General features: G+C 41.8%; 1 protein-coding gene across 8 annotated transcripts in view; it reads left to right on the forward strand.

Annotated features, from left to right (window-relative positions):
- The window catches only part of LOC122718425 (dystrophin, isoforms A/C/F/G/H), a 420738-nt gene that overhangs the window by 28061 nt on the left and 375181 nt on the right, over nt 1–17496 (forward strand). The gene's annotated exons all lie outside the window — the stretch shown is intronic.

The following is a 17496-nucleotide window of genomic DNA, read 5'->3' on the forward strand; positions in this document are numbered from 1 at the left end:
TCGATTGGAGAAAAAATTTAGGTCTCTTTTTTTATGTCCCCTAAGGGAACAGGATGCATAGTTAATTCATGTCGTTTTTCTCGTAGCAACGTTTTCTTCTAGACAATGATTCCTTGTCGCGATTAAATATATAACATTAATCGATTGATTCTTTGATTCATTACATTAGGGATTATTGCATTATGTGCATTTACTATTTTTTTCTATTAATAATTTTTTAAAATAATCTTTGATAGAAAATAAAGTAAAATAAATTAGATTAGGTTCTTTTTAAATTTTTATTATTAGAATTATGATATTTAAAAATAAAGCACATATATTTTCGTTAATATCCAATGGAATTGAAAGAATCACAGAAATTTATCGAAATTCATCGTTGAAGTATGAGTATTCCGTAGTTGGTTAGTTTATTAGCACGTAATGAAAAAGCTGATTAGCTTAGGATGGATTCTCGGTAACTTTTATGCAATATAATATTTCGATATTCGAATGGGAAAGCGGATTGCAGGTTGATTCGAGCTGATGCGATTAGTAGAATATATTGTGAGCCATGATCACGTTAACGGTGAATTACGCCAATCCTAGAAAAGCAGCTTTCAACGGGCCTAGCATGTATATATCGAGAAACGGATGTTCACCTGAACAAACTCGTTTCTCGTTAGCGAGAGAGCTCATTAAGACTTTCATGTTCCTGTGGTCACGTTTTTTGCCTAGCGTAGCAACATGGATTGAAAGGGGTGAAAAAAAAAAAAAAAAGGAAACGCACGAAACTTTGGTCCTAGAGTGCTTTTTAGCATCCATCATCAATACGAGAAATGTTCAGTCATTTATTTTCTTTCTTTTTTTTTTTTCCTCTCGCTATTCTTATTAATTTACTTATTATAATATTTAAACGTGACAAATCATTGATTATATTTTCCAGAGAATTAGGAATTAAATGTTTCATTTTTCAGTATGAATAAAAAAATCATACGTAAATTATCTTTCAACGTATTTCACTTCATTTATACACACGATAGATCAATTCGAGGGATAGTATTTGTGTTTTACGCGGTATGGTTGTGATATCAACGGAGGGGGGAAAAAAAAAAAAAAAATAAAATTTCCGAATACGCAGGGATACGCAGGGATGAGAAATATTGGATGTTACGTTGCTTTGCCGACACAGGGATTGTACTGTGCTAATTGCAAATAGTCTGTTGTACGAGAGACAGCTTTTTATGCGGCGACTGGTAATGACATCCGCCCCGCGCAGCTGACCCTCTATTATTTCTCACCGGTGCTTTCCTATCGAACAAAATCCTCTTGGCAGGAGAACCCGCGTATTTATCTTGCCCCGAATTTCGAATTTCGCCTATCAAAGCGCGCATTCAGCCCTTTTCGTCATAAATGCCCCCTCACCCCCTCTCCCCATCCAACGATAATTCCTTTTTAAACTCTTGACCGAACAATGAATCTCGAAGTGAAAAGTCGCTTTTCGACTTGCGCCGAATTAACAGCCGTTCTTCGATTGGTCCACTTCGGTTCGTGCAAATTCGCCACAACTGGAGTGTCCTCTGGACGGCGAGGAGGGAAAAGTGGTGGAGTATCGTTAAATATCGTGGAATATCGTTGTCCGGATAATTTATAGATCCTTTTGGGGATAAATCGAATAACAAGGAGATCCTTCGTTCCTATTTCGTTCCGTTCTTTTATTCCATCTATTGTTATTACCTACGTAATAAAAAGGTTGAAGAGAAAGGAAAGGGAAGGAATTTTCGCAAAAATTTAGAGACTTTATTCGAGACTTGATTCGATTTCAATCAATATAAGCGACGCAAGTTGCGAGGAAGTGAAAAAGACGAGGAAGGGAGTTGCCAGGGATTTACGTCGCGAATAAGACGAAGGGCACTTTTGGGGGATCTAATAAGAGGCAGCTTAGCCATGAAATTTTATTGTAGTACGAGAAAGGTTCCAGTGGTGATGGGGCGGTTTCGTCGTGCCATACGTTACTGCTACGCATGAATGCTCGCAGGATAGGTGTGTGCGGGCTGTGCGTAATATAGGACAGTGGTGGTATATATAATCCCACCGCGTACATAGGTTGTAGAGAACGAATGACGAGGGGTGGACGGATGAGCGAAATAATGGTTTTTTGGGGTTGCGTTCGACGCTGAAATATGTATCACACGATGGTGACCGCGCATTACCGGCAATGAGATTTTGTATTAAACAGTAATGGAAAATTGTTATTTAAACTTTCGTTCGGATCGTATTTATTTTTCGATATCGATTTACTTTATTAATTTCTACTCGCTTGCCGCGAGTTTGACGCCAGATATTCTGCCATTCTTTTTTCCTTCTTTCGACAATATATACGTTATTTATGTTTCATATACGTTTTGCCCAAATAATTATTTTGATTCCATTATCGCATCTCTCATATTATTAAAAGAAGGATGATTCGATCGAAGATAGAAATGCAAATATATTTCTTGTCTAGGTCGAGAGATGAAGCTCGTAGATTTCTTCCAAACGTCAATCGATCGAGATACATTCGTCTGGATAGAACTTTGCATTCCTCTTATATTCCTCTTATATTCGTTTCCATTCCGTTCCCTGGATATGTTCGATTCCGTTCGCTCGATTGAACGAGAAATTTGAAAGAGGCGCACGTGTGTATCAAAATCGTTTTTTTTTTTTTAACTCGTTGAAATTTTTATCGTTAATATATTTTACAAATTTCTTCCCTTTATATAAAAATATTAATCACTTTACAAAAATCACATATAGATAGACCTTACAAATATATAGATGCGTATATATTAACACGTTAAAATAGAATAAACTTGAAATTTAACTTTCCATAAAAAATAATCAAACAAAAAGACCAATAGATGTAACAAAGCATAAACAACGTAAAGCCATATTATGAAATTAACCGAATGTGATATCCTGTCCTCGTTTGGCTCTTTCATTGTCGTGGGGAACAACGTACAAGAATCTCTGAAATAAATATCGATGTGAACGAATCATCATCGTCTAAATATATTTCAATCGAAATACTTTCGACTATTTGTCATTTTTTTACCTGTATCGCTTTCTTCGAGTTTCTGATCGAAGTGATTTGACAAATTTTCTCGATCGTTCGACCCGTAAAACCTTTCAGAGGTGATTGAATGGTCGTGCGCCGTGTCATTACAGTTTTATTTGGGTCGTAGTAGCTGGGTACGTACTCCGTCGTTTCCGAGGCGACCAACAGCTTCTTGTGCTCGAGATTTCTCGTTAACGAGATCAAACGTTTCGTGTACAGGTCGATGATAACCTCCTCGAGTATCGGTATCTGTTAATTTGTCGCCAAATTGAAAAAAGGGTTCTTCTTTAACCAGCAATCGAGTAATGTTCGTTACGTTCTCGAAAACACGAGGAAGAGAGACATCACGTCATAGATAATCTAAAAGAGAGTGATAGTAATGGTAACCTGAGGTTTCTTCACGAATTTCTTGAACAAATTCGGCAGGGAGGAGGTTTTTACGGAATATTCTCGTGCTCAAAAATTTGCCATCTTTGATTTCTCGATGCACCGTGTCCTCTGTTAAAACGTGAAGGGAATACGGATTCGGATAACGGTTGAAGAACGCTCTGCAAACGGTCAGCCAACAGTATGGAAGGATCGTTATCTCCGCGTTTTCCTTCATTGACTGAAACTTTAAATTTTCGAACGTAAAGTATGTGTTACACGATACAAATCATTCCTTGTCTACGATATTCGCCTACAATTGATTAAAGAAAGATATAACATCTCTCTGACGCGATCGTTTCCACGATTAGGCTCGAATTTTGCCTCCTTTTTTTCTTTTTTTTTACTCTTATTTCAATTCTTCGATCATAATATTCTTGCTCGTTTCCTTTTTCTTTTATTTTTTTAACCTCTCTCTCGCGGCGAGACGAAGAGTGTTGATGCGAATCTATAGAGTTACTGGCGCTTACTCGTTCATTCGTATCCCGAACCATCCCCCACCCTCGGCTATTCTTTCACCCACCCCGTATTCTTGCAATTCATTAGTGAATCGTCAGGTGCTTCATAAACAATGAACCCTGGGACCCCTCATTAACGTAATTTCAATGATAATAACGCTTCCACGATTTTAAATGCGTTTATCGTTCTGTTTGCCGTGGACAATGATTCCGACTCCGTGCATGGAATTACGAGCAAATGCACGGTTCGTATTTCACTACCTCCCTTCCTCCCCTCCCCTCCCCCTACGTGAATTCGTTACTCTGTAACGATAATATCGTAAGGTTAGGAGTAACAGTTTCGCGATTCTTTTATTTATTTATTTATTTATTTATATTTTTGATTTCCTTCCTCTTTCAACGTCGAATACGCGATTAATTCGGCTCGTTCGAAAAAACTCATTCTCGTTCGTCGACCTTACCTCACGATTTTAATTTTAATCCAGCATTAATCCCATTCTTCGTATGATCTGATTCAACTATACAAAATTTTGACACAATTTAACGTCAACGTTCCTATTTTGTTTCTTAAAAACGCCTCCTATGCTTCTTCTACGTATTTCTTCCAAATTTCGGGATCGATTCGTCTTTTGAGCCGAATCGAAGTTCAGAATCCGTCAGAATTGAGTATATACTCTTGTTCAAAGATCGTTCAAAGCGTTGAATCAACGAATATATTCTCGGGACGAGGCATTAGTGGCGCGAGAATTGCGATCGCATCGTGATGGATCCGTGATGGCGAGAGAGCCGTAACAATTAGCGGCGCTATTGGAGAGAAGAAGGTGGGAGGGTTTCAGGGTCTCCGGTTTCGTCCTCGTCTAGGTTGTCTAAGCCGTGTTCATTACTGTACCGACAATCAGGCTGTTCCAGGATCAAGAGGGCGGGAAAAGGGCGACGGAGGGAGTTAGGGGTGGTTTAAGCGAGTGTAGCCGCGGCGGTCAGGCTTGTAATCTGACGGTGGTGGGTCGTTCGGTTGGTCGGGGTAAAACGGTCCATTAAGACCGGGTAGCAGTTAGTGGTCATGCTATAGGAAGCAGCCAGCTTACTAATGCCAGCCCCGTAAGGGCCGTTACCGAGGTCAGCCCGAGGGGCCGGCTTCACCTTCGCGAAACTTGGATTTTCGTTCTGTTTTCCCTCGTTTTCCGCAAACAGACCGATGCATCATGCCGCCCTTCCGCCCCACCCGTGATCAATTGTAACTTATCCTACGTGTCCAGGGATATATTTGTCTTCTATAGACTGGAACGGTCCGAGAGTTCCGAGTGTGTTATCTTCAACCAGGATAGGAGGGTGGAGAATACCCACGGAGGATCGTCGGTTAGGTCAGGATATAATTTATTCCTAATTGGAAAAATCTATTAGGTAGACAAATCTATTAGGTACATCAAGGGATTGATATCCTTTTTTTTTTGTTAAGGTAAACGTTTGGTATTTAAAATATAAAATATAAAATTTAAAATATATTCTTCGTATACCGATAAAATGGTTTGATCTATTTCTTATAAATGAAATTATTGTTTCTCCAGGATTAAATTAGGATAGTTTTCTCAATTTAACGCGTTTTAATTTATTTCTTACGCATCTTTAAAATCATATTAACAATCTAGAATAAAATTTAATTTATCTTTCCTTTCTTTTTAAAATTACCATATTTTCGAATAACACGTTTCAACCAAGGAGAATAAAAAGATATATATATACGATAAATATATATGTACGTACAAAAATAATTTTCTCATAGCGAAATCATTTTGATTTCTCTTTACCCAACGGTTGGATTTCGCGTAACGTAGGTGTATTAAGCAGGATATATTGTTCTCACTCTGTATCTAGACGGCAGGATTATCGTCTAGGAAACGCATTTCTTAACGACGAATCAACGTGTGCATGTACACGAGAAAGTTTATCCCGGGTGTAATTTGAACCGCGAGCTGGACATCAACTCGGCGATGTTATCGCGTATGTTGGAGCAAATTACCGTATACCGTGGATACTGACGAAGTGGTTGCAGTCCCACGTACGGATATTCGAGCCGTGGAGGAGGATAGGAAAGTACAAGTTGCGAAGGGAAGAACCCTCTTAAACGCGCGCGCTCGATCTCGATGGGGGTGGTTTTGCCTTCACGAGCCCAAAGTTTGATTACTGTTTTCACCTCGGGGGGGAGAGGGAGGGAAGAGAAATGCAACACGATCCGCTCGTCCAAACTCGATGCATCCCCTCGTCGTTACTTGGCTGACATTAGAATTTGCTCAGGTTCTTGCTCAACTTGCTCGTCGAGTTTCGTTTTGTACGTGGAAATAATTCGCGGTATGTAAAAGGCTCCGCTTTTATTGCCCGCTCGTTGGATTTCCCCTAAAGGTTATTCCTTTACGCTTCAAGGAATTCCCTTGCTGAGAAATCACTTTGATTGCTACGTTCTTTTAATCTTATTGAAACGATAGTTAGAGATAATCGAACAGTCGTTAAATACATACCATTTCTTCCCATCGAAATTCTCTACGAAAAAACGAATCCTTGTAACACCAAAGATGATTGGCGAAAAAGTAAAATGTTTTATTCTTAACGGATTTAGGTATTTTAAAGCAGAGCTTGTGTGCGTATGCTCGTCTTCCCGCTTCACGGGATGCGATAGTCGACATCGTCGACGCGGATGATGACTTTTTCATAGCGGTGTCGATAAGGTATATCTTACCCCTTGTCGTACCTCGATCCTTTTCGACCCCTTCACGTCGAGAAGCAGAGGCGGAGAAGGAAGCAGAGAAGAAAGTAGAAGCGATGATCATTAAATTGTCGAGGAAATTTAATAACGTTAACCTCGAACTTGGAACTGGCTCTCTTTAGACGCTCGTTAGACGCTCGTTCGTAATCACCTTTCTAGGTTGGGGGGATGGGATGATAATGTCGATATAACGTGACGATACAGCCCGCTCGTTTCGTGTCCGAGCATCGCGAGCTCGAATTAATCACGTTGTTTCATAAGCTCCCTCTCTCCCCCCGTGATCATATCGGGGAATACGTTTACTCTCTTCGCAGTCGTTTAATCCACCCTCGAAATTTATTTTCCACCCGATCTGGCCGCATAGTTTCATATTCAAAATTCCGCCGCGCGTTAATTAAATCGCGACGCTCTGTCCGTCTGGAGAACTTTCCTCCGAAAGCAGGAAGGGGTGGGGAAGGATATTTCTCGAAGAGGGAAACTTTGATTCGACTTGCACGCGATCGTCTTTGCACGAGACTGCGCCGTCGAACGCAGGATTCAACGAATTAGAATTCCTGTTTCTCGGCGGAGATCGGCTTGAATTACTTGGAGATGTGTAATTATCCAGCGCGATTGTCGTTCACTTCATCCCTTAAATAGTTCGATCTCGAAGTACAAGCGATCTATTCACGAAAAGAAATTGAAAATTCACGAGAGAATACCTTCCACGCAATACGATCCGTCCTTTCGATCTTTCTTTTTGACTACTACTCCGTAAGATATCACTTCGATTCCGTGTACTTTGGAAATATATTTTCCTCGCCAAAGGAGAGGCAAGTTGTCGAAAGTATTGGGCGCATTTCCTTCCGATTTTTGGGCTCCCGTCCATTGGATTTCGCCATGTTCCCGGGCTCAGAAGTTTGCGCGATTGTGCGCGCGGAGGCGAGGACGTCGCCGGGGGAATAATACGCGAGACCGTTTCCAGAATCCAGAGTTTCGCACGGGGGGAACAATGGACAAGATTAATGGGAAATGGCGTGAACGTTGGAACCAGGTTCCGAGGATTCTAGCACAGGCATAACGAGGGGTCTTGCGTAATCCGTCTTGCGGTGTTGCATCGCGACGCCGGATTATTGGAACATTTACCGGATAGATTCGATTTGTGAATCGCGACGATATCTTCGGGAAACTCGTTCCAAGAATATTTCGTTTATATCTCGTTCGAAAGAAATTTTTCTTTCGCCTTTGCGTGAATTCTGATGACCGATCTTCGCGCAAATTATTTTTCATTTAATCCGCGCTTTTAAAGCGCTCGCCAAATAAAAAGGGGAATTTAATATGTCGCTTTCATTTTTTTTGAAAGATGAATTTACGTTAAATTGATTTTAATGAGCTCAGCATGCAAGACACCGTATATATTTTACCATTGTCCATTGTTCGAAGGAGAAAGATGATGTTCGAGAAGAAGATTTGGATATATCGATATTAATTCCTCGTGCGTGGAGTATTTCGTATTTCTCCCATTAATCATTTACTTCTCGCGATATAATGTTTCGCGCAATTTGTAGAATTTCTTGTTGCGCGTCTCGTTCATCGGGGGAGGGGAAAAAAGAAGAAAAGAGAAAAAAAGTTGGAATTTCCCATTTACTTTTCCTTGGATCGCGAGAAACATCGTAGAGAAATCGTATGAAATTGACGTTCGTTTTATCCGCACGGTTGAAAGCCATTTGTCGATATCGATGGCGGTGCTAGTGGTCCGTTCTAAATTCAATCCAGCCCGCAAATCGAGAATTCTAATAGGCGGCTATAATTTTGCGGCGCAGATCGTCGATGCTTTTCCCATCCTTCTTCGTCGGTTTCGCCATTTGAAAATTAAATCGATAAACTGATTCGAGGGAATGTAAAAAAGAGAATAAATAAAGAAGGGAGGAGGGAGAAGAAAGACGGAAAGAATCGCGAGCGGGTGGGGATGATAGGAAGTTTTCATGGGCGTTGGTTTATTCGAGGACATGTTCAAGGAACATCACGGTTCCTAATACTTACTCCTATACGAACTTATAGAATATGATATTGAAAAATCCCCGCCTTAACACCGACACGTAACCGGTTTCCTCTTCGCTTCTCGTCTCGCCGCTATGGCCGAGGATGGATGCGCGCGAGGGTGGCAGGGACGGTAGCAGGTGCGCCACGTGAATTTATCGGCGAGAAGGAGCTCGACTTATGAGCACTGCTTGTGATTTGAATCGGCCGAAAAAGTTTTCCTCTTCGGTCGGCCAGTCATCGATAATTTCTAAACTTCTCTACCTTTTTGCTTTCTTTCTTTTTTTTCTTTCTTTTTTCCCTCCTCCCCTTTTTTCGTTGATCGAAAAATAATCCGTACAAACGAGACGCACATATTCAGCACCCGTTTCCAATCCATTCCATCAAGAAGGAATTGCTTTGTGTTTTATAGATATATATATATCTTCACGCGTGATGTTGCACCGGGTTGTATCATAACACGATATATTCTTAGTCCAAGGAACGTTCTCGATATTGGCACGGTTATAAGAGAGAGGAAGGTAAAGGTGAGACGTTGGAAACATTTGAAATCAGTGCGTTCCCCGGGGACACCTCGTAAATCGTGCGCCCCGTTGTTGGCGCCTTTCCACGTCCCACCCCCTGCCCCTCCTCACCTCTCTGCATCTTGCCGCTCTCTCTTCGTGCCTCGCATTTCCTCTATCTCTATCGCTCCCGCACGAAAATCCGGGGAAATCCGAGAAAAATCGCGTTATCGCCAACCCGTGAAACAGAAGCCGTGTCGGGAAGGAGAGAAAGAGAGAGGTAGAATTTAGAACGTTAGGGGGACCAAGTATTCTTGCACACGGCCACGAGTATCGCGAGTTTTGTTTTATTTTATTTATTTATTTTTTTTTCCTCTCCGTCTCTATCGCCTCTTTTCCGATGAATTTTTATAGGGGAAGTTTGAGATACGAGTTTTATCGTACAAAAAAAAAAAAAAACGGATAGTGGCGTTGATAATTTTTTCTCGAATCCATCTTCCACGATGCACGAGTTCCTTTCATCCGAAGCGAAAAAAAGGCTATAAACCGAAGTCTGCTCGTGATCGAAAAGATGCAGCTTTTTCCTCAGAGGCGGAAAATTTATTGTTTCAAGAGGATCTTTAAGATTCGATGAAATTCTTTACGAAAGGAAGAGGAGAGATATTTTCAATTTCTTTTTTTTTTTTTTTTTTTTTTTCTCTCCTCTCCCTTTTTCCAACGATTTCCGAACGAGAATCCTTAACTTTCCGCGCTTCCGCGAATTATTTCGACTTCGATGTCTCGTTGACTGCTCTCTGTCCGATAGAAAAGTTTCTCTCCATCAGGAGAAAGCTTTTTCCCCAGTTCCCGCGTCGTGTCGCGGATTACAATGCATCACATTTTTTTTTTCCTTCGTTCTCCTTCGTTCTCGTCCGTTTTGCCTTTCTCATCATCTTGATTCGTGCAGTTTTTAAGCGCAAGCGATTGCAATATTTGTACAAAATATAAGCACGTCGAATAGTTGAGAGAGAGAGAGAGAGGGAAAATAAAAGTCTATTCCAAAGTTTTCGTTCAACGCTTTCGTCTTTTCTCGCTATTCGTTGGTTTATTCGTTCGCGAAGTAATTTCGGTGGCCCTCTTTTGCAAATATTGATCGTGAAAAAATAGTCTGCGTCTCCGATACGAAGACAGCTTCAACAGAGCGTGTGGAATCGAATTTCTCATCTGGGAATCTGGGTCGACTGTATATCGTTGCGTTACCGTAGAATGTCGGTATGTGATTATTCGATACGAATTCAACTTACTAGCACGGTTACGGGGGGAGAAAAAAGAGAAAAGAGAGAAAAGGAAAAAATAGAGAACATCTGTTGGAGAAGTTATTGGAGAGAAGTAGAATGTCTGCTCTCTTTGAACGGAAAATTGCATATTAAAAAAACATTTTCGCGTAAAAAAAATATATATGTGTCGAACGATCGTTGCGAAACTCGTAGACTCGTGGAAAAATACGAATTGTTCGAATTTTATCGATCGTAGAAGAATATATTTTAGAAAGTTGAATTGGATTCCCGATGGGAACGTAGGATATGGCTGGTTATAATTCACGCGCATATTGGATGCATAAACGGCGTTCGTTGTTGTTGTCGCCAAAGTTGAAACGAATGAGAAACGCGGCAAGCGTTGCCGATCCCTGTTAATCGACTGCGAGCACTTCACTCAGACTGGGATCATTTCCGCTAGGAACGTTCCGCAAATTGAGTTCGTCACGGTCCGGTGAATTAACGTCTAATAGTCTGTTCCGAGGATGGAATTAATTACTTCAGCTTCTCGAGTCTTTGGTATTAAATGCGCGAATTAACATCCTGAAATAACGACGAGCGGCCAGATTAGTTTCATCCGATCCACGCGTTAAAGTACATTTTCTCAGCGTATGCCTGTATTACTTCCCCGATTCTCGAGAACTGTTTCGCGTGTTCTTTCGCGTTCAACCGAGTTCGATAATTCAATAATCCGTGGAAATGGAAGGGAAATGTCTTTGGACCGATATTAAACTTTCGAAATGTTGATGTTCGTTAACGAAATCGGGATTCGATTCGATTGGATTTTTAAATTACTCGAAAGTAAATTGATCACGAGGAGGAGGGATAAATTTTTAGATAAACTTAAGAAATTAGATCGTTAGGGGAAGAAACGAAGGAATGTTTCCCAAGGAATTAAAAGTTGTACTCGCGAGAGGAAACTTGTTACGACTCTAAATCGGGAAAAAAAAAAGGAATTGGGAGGAGGGAACGTTATCGATTCGCCAAAGTACTCGAAGAATCTTATTGTACTCGTGGACAGACTCCAAGTACACTTCGAAACACTTGTAGAACCGTTGGATACCGCTCTTGGATTTCACCGTGCATTAGATTTTATCGTACAAATTTCATCCGGTGATAGATCTCTATCTACGGAAAAATATACAGAATAATCGAATTTCTTAAATATAATTTTCTCAAATTCATTCTCTCTTATCCAAAATAATAAATCACCTCGCACGATTAACAACTTCGCATCTATCCGAGAAGATCTATCGCGAAACGTAAAAGGTAAAAAGCGATTCGATCTCGGGGCTGGGCTGAGTGATCGTTTGACAATTTTTGCGATCGATCGGCGCGGAAAATGGGCCGGTTCGGGCCGCGTCTGGCTCCAAAGTGGCTATATCTCCGTGTCAAGAGCCGGAGTCAGGGATGTCGGGTGACATTGACCGCGGGAGCAACCCCCGTGTGGAGGGTCGACGAGGTTTTCGCTGGCGCGTGGAAACGGCGCTTGCGCTCGCCGCGTTCTCGTGCAGCCGGGTCCGCGAAGAAAGGGGCGACGGGGTAAAACACAGTACGACCCCGGACGGCCAAGGGGTAACGACACGTTCACCCGTCGACCAAAAAACAAATCCCGTCTTCCTCGCCCACGGACGTGTTCCCGCGGATGGTCGATCGCGATTCCACGTTCGCCAGAACGAGCAAGTCTCGACGCGATACACGATACCGTGGATCGTCGAGTCGGCGTCGATCCCGTTTTGCGCGCGTGAAACACCCGTTTCCCCCGTGTCGTTGGTGGTTACCCGTTAGATACGCCTAGATACGTCGGTTCATCGTCGTTTCCGCTTTTTTTTTTTTGGTGGGTGATCAAGTGTGTGATCTGCGTGGAAACGTGTGCCGAGTCTCGCTTCGGGTCGCATGGCTTTGTTATGAAACACGTTATGTAAGTATTATCGTGCCACGTAACGACATTCGATTTTTACTTTTAGCGGTTTGATTTACGATTCCGCGTAGCCGCGGCACCTCGTGGTCCCGGCATTTCGACCCGGCATCGCTTATTATATATATATATATAGATTTGCTTATCAAGTCTCGAAGAAGTTCGAAGAATCTAGCTCGAGAGAGAAAAATCGAATGGAAAGATATCGTTTCGTATATGAACGATAATTCGCGGATAAAAATTTACGGAATTATTAATAACGATAGATTTTGTGAATCGGATAATTCATTACCGATGAAATGCATTCTCGCATTCCGAGATACGGTTAATTTAAATCGGGGATGATTTAACGAACGCAAAAAATGGATACGTGACTCCAATGGATCAAATCTTATCGGTATTTAATTCGGTCTGGTGGGTCTGGCTCGAATAAGACGTAGACCTGCTCCCCGTTCGTTTCTCCTTCGCTTTCACGAGGTTTTCACGATTCTGTGGGTATTATCGGGACGGGTGAACAGACGAAGCGGCTCTCATATTCGACAATTCGTATGCACGGCTCATCGTCGAACGTTCCGGTTGCTCGATTGTTCGAAAGACAATGATTACCAGCGATTTCGATACCGATTTCGTCGATATCGTATCGTATAAGGGGAAAGCGAAACCTCGATTTTCTTCTCTCCAATATCGTTCGCACGAATGGATTATTTTAAAATCATCAAAGAGATGTACATTGTTTCTTTCTTCTTTTCAATTAGACATTAGTTAGATTTTAGTTGGATCGATAATTTTGTTTCGTATATGTACGTAGCGTAGGAATTCGATTAATATTTGTAACGTAATCGGGTAATTATTCGCGATTAATTGATTGAAATGAAGCTTCTAATTAGCAGGAAGACAGAGGCCGGCGGGGCGAGTAACGTGTCATTCCATTCGGGTTTTCCCCGGTTGGAATTTCAATGCCGGTCGTGTCGCTAAATAGCCAAATAAAATATTTGCATTCGATCGATCGCGTTTGAAAATTTCGCGTGGAAACTCGCGTATGTAAAACGTGGTCGGATGGTGGACGAACCACGGAATAACGTCTCGTTTAATCATCCCCCGACAACTACATTATTAACCGGGATTCTAGGTCGTTAGATTATTCACACGTACCCTCTAATAATCTGAGATCAATTTATTCGATGAGCGACTAGAGAGGTGGATTGTCGGATAGGCCTGGTGTCGCTTATAAATTAGACAAGCGGATGGAGACGTGTATCGACGTGTTTCGCGAATCAGTTCGATCCATTTCCTTTCCTCTTCCAACCGTGGCTGTTCCGCTTTCGATCCAGGTTTCCCCTGGAGAGAAGAATCTCCATCATCCCGTTCATATTCCAACGAACAAAATTTCGGTGTTAGATCGTGTAGACAGTGGCTCGTTCCACGCAATTAGTTCAACACTTAACGCGCTAAAGCGAATCACGTGCCACCGTTAATTTGAATTTGCTGATGTTATCAGGATGCATCGGCTAAGTAAGCGCGTTTCCGTCCTGCGAATGCATTCTGCGCTTCCGTTTTGCGCAAATTTCGAACGTCTTTCTCTCTCTTTCTATCTCTCTCTCTCCTTCTCTCCCTCTCTCCGTGTGGTGAAATTTTCAGGCTCGTTTTCTCCTTGTTGTTCTCCGCATTTCGCGTGTAAATTAAAAGAGGTTAAGAGGTAGTCGCAAGATCTTCTGCGAGTTTAACGAATAAACGAATTGCTGTGTTTACAGCCGCGAACAGATGCAACGAATTTGTAATCATTGCTGCTTCCGTTTTACGGGATTACGAGATACGAAAATTTTCAAGAATAATTTACGATGAAATCGATCGCGTTAATTATAATTAGGCGATGATTTTAATCCAGATTTAATTAATATCTGACGCGAGGATTTTCATTTACACGGGTTTTAACCGATTTCGTTTTAATTACGAGCAAGTTTAAAGCTGAGAAGGTGAAAAACCGAACCGATATCTCTCTCGTGAACTCGAGCAAGGTTCCGATATTAATTTCAGAACCGGAACCTTCTTCCTCCTCGTTTCTTTCTTCTCGATTGCCCGCCATCCCTTTTTCTTTCCACCTCATTTGCGCGCAACGGCCACCTTTGTTACTTGCTCGTTGCTCCAAGGTATCCGACACACACTCCAAGTGGTGGCTCCTTTGCCGTCGAGGCGAATTTTCGTCGACCAGAACCGGATAATGTAACGGAAACGTTTTCGTGTAGCTTAAATTCATCGTATCGGTGAGAGCTTCGAACGTTGGTTCAGGGTGTCTCACGAGGATCTTTGGTAATTTCGAACGATTTTGCCACGAATTTCCCCGGCTCGAAGCGATCGTGGAATACTTTCATAAATTGCGACTTTCTTCGGTCGCCCTTCAGTTTTCCCTAAACGCAACACCGTGCACACCAGACCTGTTTACGTATTCGCTTTGCCAAGACGAAAAAGCAAAGCTTTCCAAAGCAAAATGTTTCACAGTCGTGGGACTGTAGCACATGTCAAGACTCGAAGCGAGGTTAGTCACGAGTTGGAGAAGAAATCCACGTACGATGGATATCGTACGAGAAACGAACGTTTGGATCTATATATATATATACATTTGTCTCGATATTTTCATTTCCCTTGTCACATATATTTTTTGAAACCGAGCGAATGCTAAGAATATCCTGATCCTCGCCAATCTTTATTTTCAACAAAATAATCGTTATTCTATCGTGGTAAAAAAAGTAGTCTCAAAGTTTCACCCGAAATAATTTTCTTTCTAACAACGACTCTTTTAAGTTTTCTTCTGCTATTTTCCTCGATTTCCTAACTTTTGATTTCCCTTCACGCCCGCTTTTATTCCTCGGATCCCCTAAACAATTGGCGCGTCCAATATTCACGATCTCATTTGTCGGAACGCTCGCGGATCCGACACGGTTTATTTCAAACACACGTTAATTCTTTTAATTCGGATTTTTGCTCGATGGTGTGAAAAGGATTACCCGATTTTTCTCTCCCTCCCACTATTCCTTGTCCCCCTTTTTTCGAGGGCGCGTCATTAAAATCCTACGAAATAAAAAAAAAAGAAGAAAAAAAAAAAGGAGGCACGTCGTAAAAGCCGCGGGCGTTCGTTTTACGAAGCGCGCGCGCGCGCGCGCGTGAATCAGGCCATCCGCTGTGGGGGGTTGCGGGAGGGGTCGGTGAATTTTATGACGGCTTTTCCATTAATCATCTCATCATTTTGTATCCCGGACCGCCGGCTCTTATTCAAAGTACTGCCGATTCGAAACGCGGCATCGATTCGTTCTCGTTGAATTCAACGGAGCAGCGTCGTCGCCCGCCCCCGCCATTGTGTTGATATTAAACGTTCGCCCCGATGAAGGCTTTATATATATATATATATATATCTACGTTGGATCGAGTTAGAGAAGAGAGTGGCCCGATTGCCTTTCCATCTAAGTTCTAATTATTATCATCGTTTCGCGGTCGATCGTGAATGGGGCACGAGACGACGAAAGATACGAGAGAGAAAGAGTGGAGAAGCAAATTGCATTTGTATTAGCTGGCGCTTGAGATCGTATTAGTTTTCTATCTATAGATATGTCCCATAGCAGGATAATTAGGATATCGTGAAGGAATGATTAAAAATATTCCTCTATTTTTAAGATTCTTTTTTAGAGTTGTGTCGAAATGTGTTAGTTAATAAGTTTCGTATGTACTAGTTCATTTTACTCTAAAAGTTTCGAAACGTCCGAGAAATCTTTATTTTTATCACTCGTTTTTAGATCCTTATAAATTTCGTATGAGCAATTTCTTTATTTAAAACGCACAAGTTGATGGAATGATCGAAGCGTAAAAATTCTATGGACTTGTTAGATTCCTTTTTATCTCGTGACGTAGAGATAAAAATTTATTAACATTTTTTGAATCGCATCCGAGAAGAATTGCCTCTTCCATTTCCAACGTTTGTAATTCCAATTTTATTGCAAACGCATCGATGTCGATAGAAATTCTTCGATGAATTCTCTACGAATGTAATGTCGAAACCGAGGTTGAAATACTTTGATCTACGCAGGGACGATTTATAAAGACGAAACACGGTAATTCGATACGGAGCTCAGGGTGTAAAGTTACGTTTGCAAATTAGAAACTGGTAAATGAAAGCAGTTGGAGGTCGAGAAACAAGCATGGAACAAGACTAGTTTTGCGCTAGTTCGAGGGACAATAACCGACAAATCCCCTTTGCGACCTCCTCTTCGCCTTTGGATAAAACAATGCGCGATTCTTCCCTGAAATCACCCGGCCGAGATACGGTATAAACAATGGCCCCACTATCGCATGGGGCGTGCTCGTAGAAAATCAATGAGGTATAGTTCGGGTATTCTTTTTAGGTAGCCGGTATCATTGTCTCGCGAGAAACGGGGAGGGGAAGAAGGAGCAGCAGCACGTTTCAAGCCCGTGAAACTTTGATTCGAACTCTCGCGTGCAATTCATTCCTCGAAGCGGAAACTTTCGGTTAAGACGATTGAAATACCTCGGCTGCTATCGTTACTCTTCTCTTACGGTCTTACGGTTGATTGGTTTACAGAAAAAGTTCGCCACCAACGAACGAGATTAGCGTTGTCTGTTTTATTTCAATTCGCCTTCCACTTTTTTCCACCTTAATCGTCCGCCCCCTCCATCCTCTCCACGCTTCGAATTTTACTGTTGAACATCGACGACTAAAAAAAGTTGGAAAAAAAAAAAAAAACGAATAATTGTCAAGTAGGATAAATAGACGATCGCAATCTCGGTAAACGAGATCGCGTACAAGTCCATCGTTGGACGTGAAACGGGGGGAGAGTAGAGAGACAACATATTTTTCGGCCGGGTGGCAGGGAATACGAGGGCGTGTACGAGTAATGCTCCACTGTCAAGACGATTAAAATACCAGGGAGGGTTATCGGTGGCATCGCGCATACAGGGTAATACACAGCAGGACGAGCAACCGGACTCGACTCGTTTAATTACGAGATGCATTCGTCGTCTTCGTCGTATACGAACGAA

This window comes from Apis laboriosa, unplaced genomic scaffold (assembly GCF_014066325.1).
Source record: "Apis laboriosa isolate Shangri-la unplaced genomic scaffold, ASM1406632v1 scaffold63_cov154, whole genome shotgun sequence".
NCBI classification, from domain to species: domain Eukaryota; kingdom Metazoa; phylum Arthropoda; class Insecta; order Hymenoptera; family Apidae; genus Apis; species Apis laboriosa.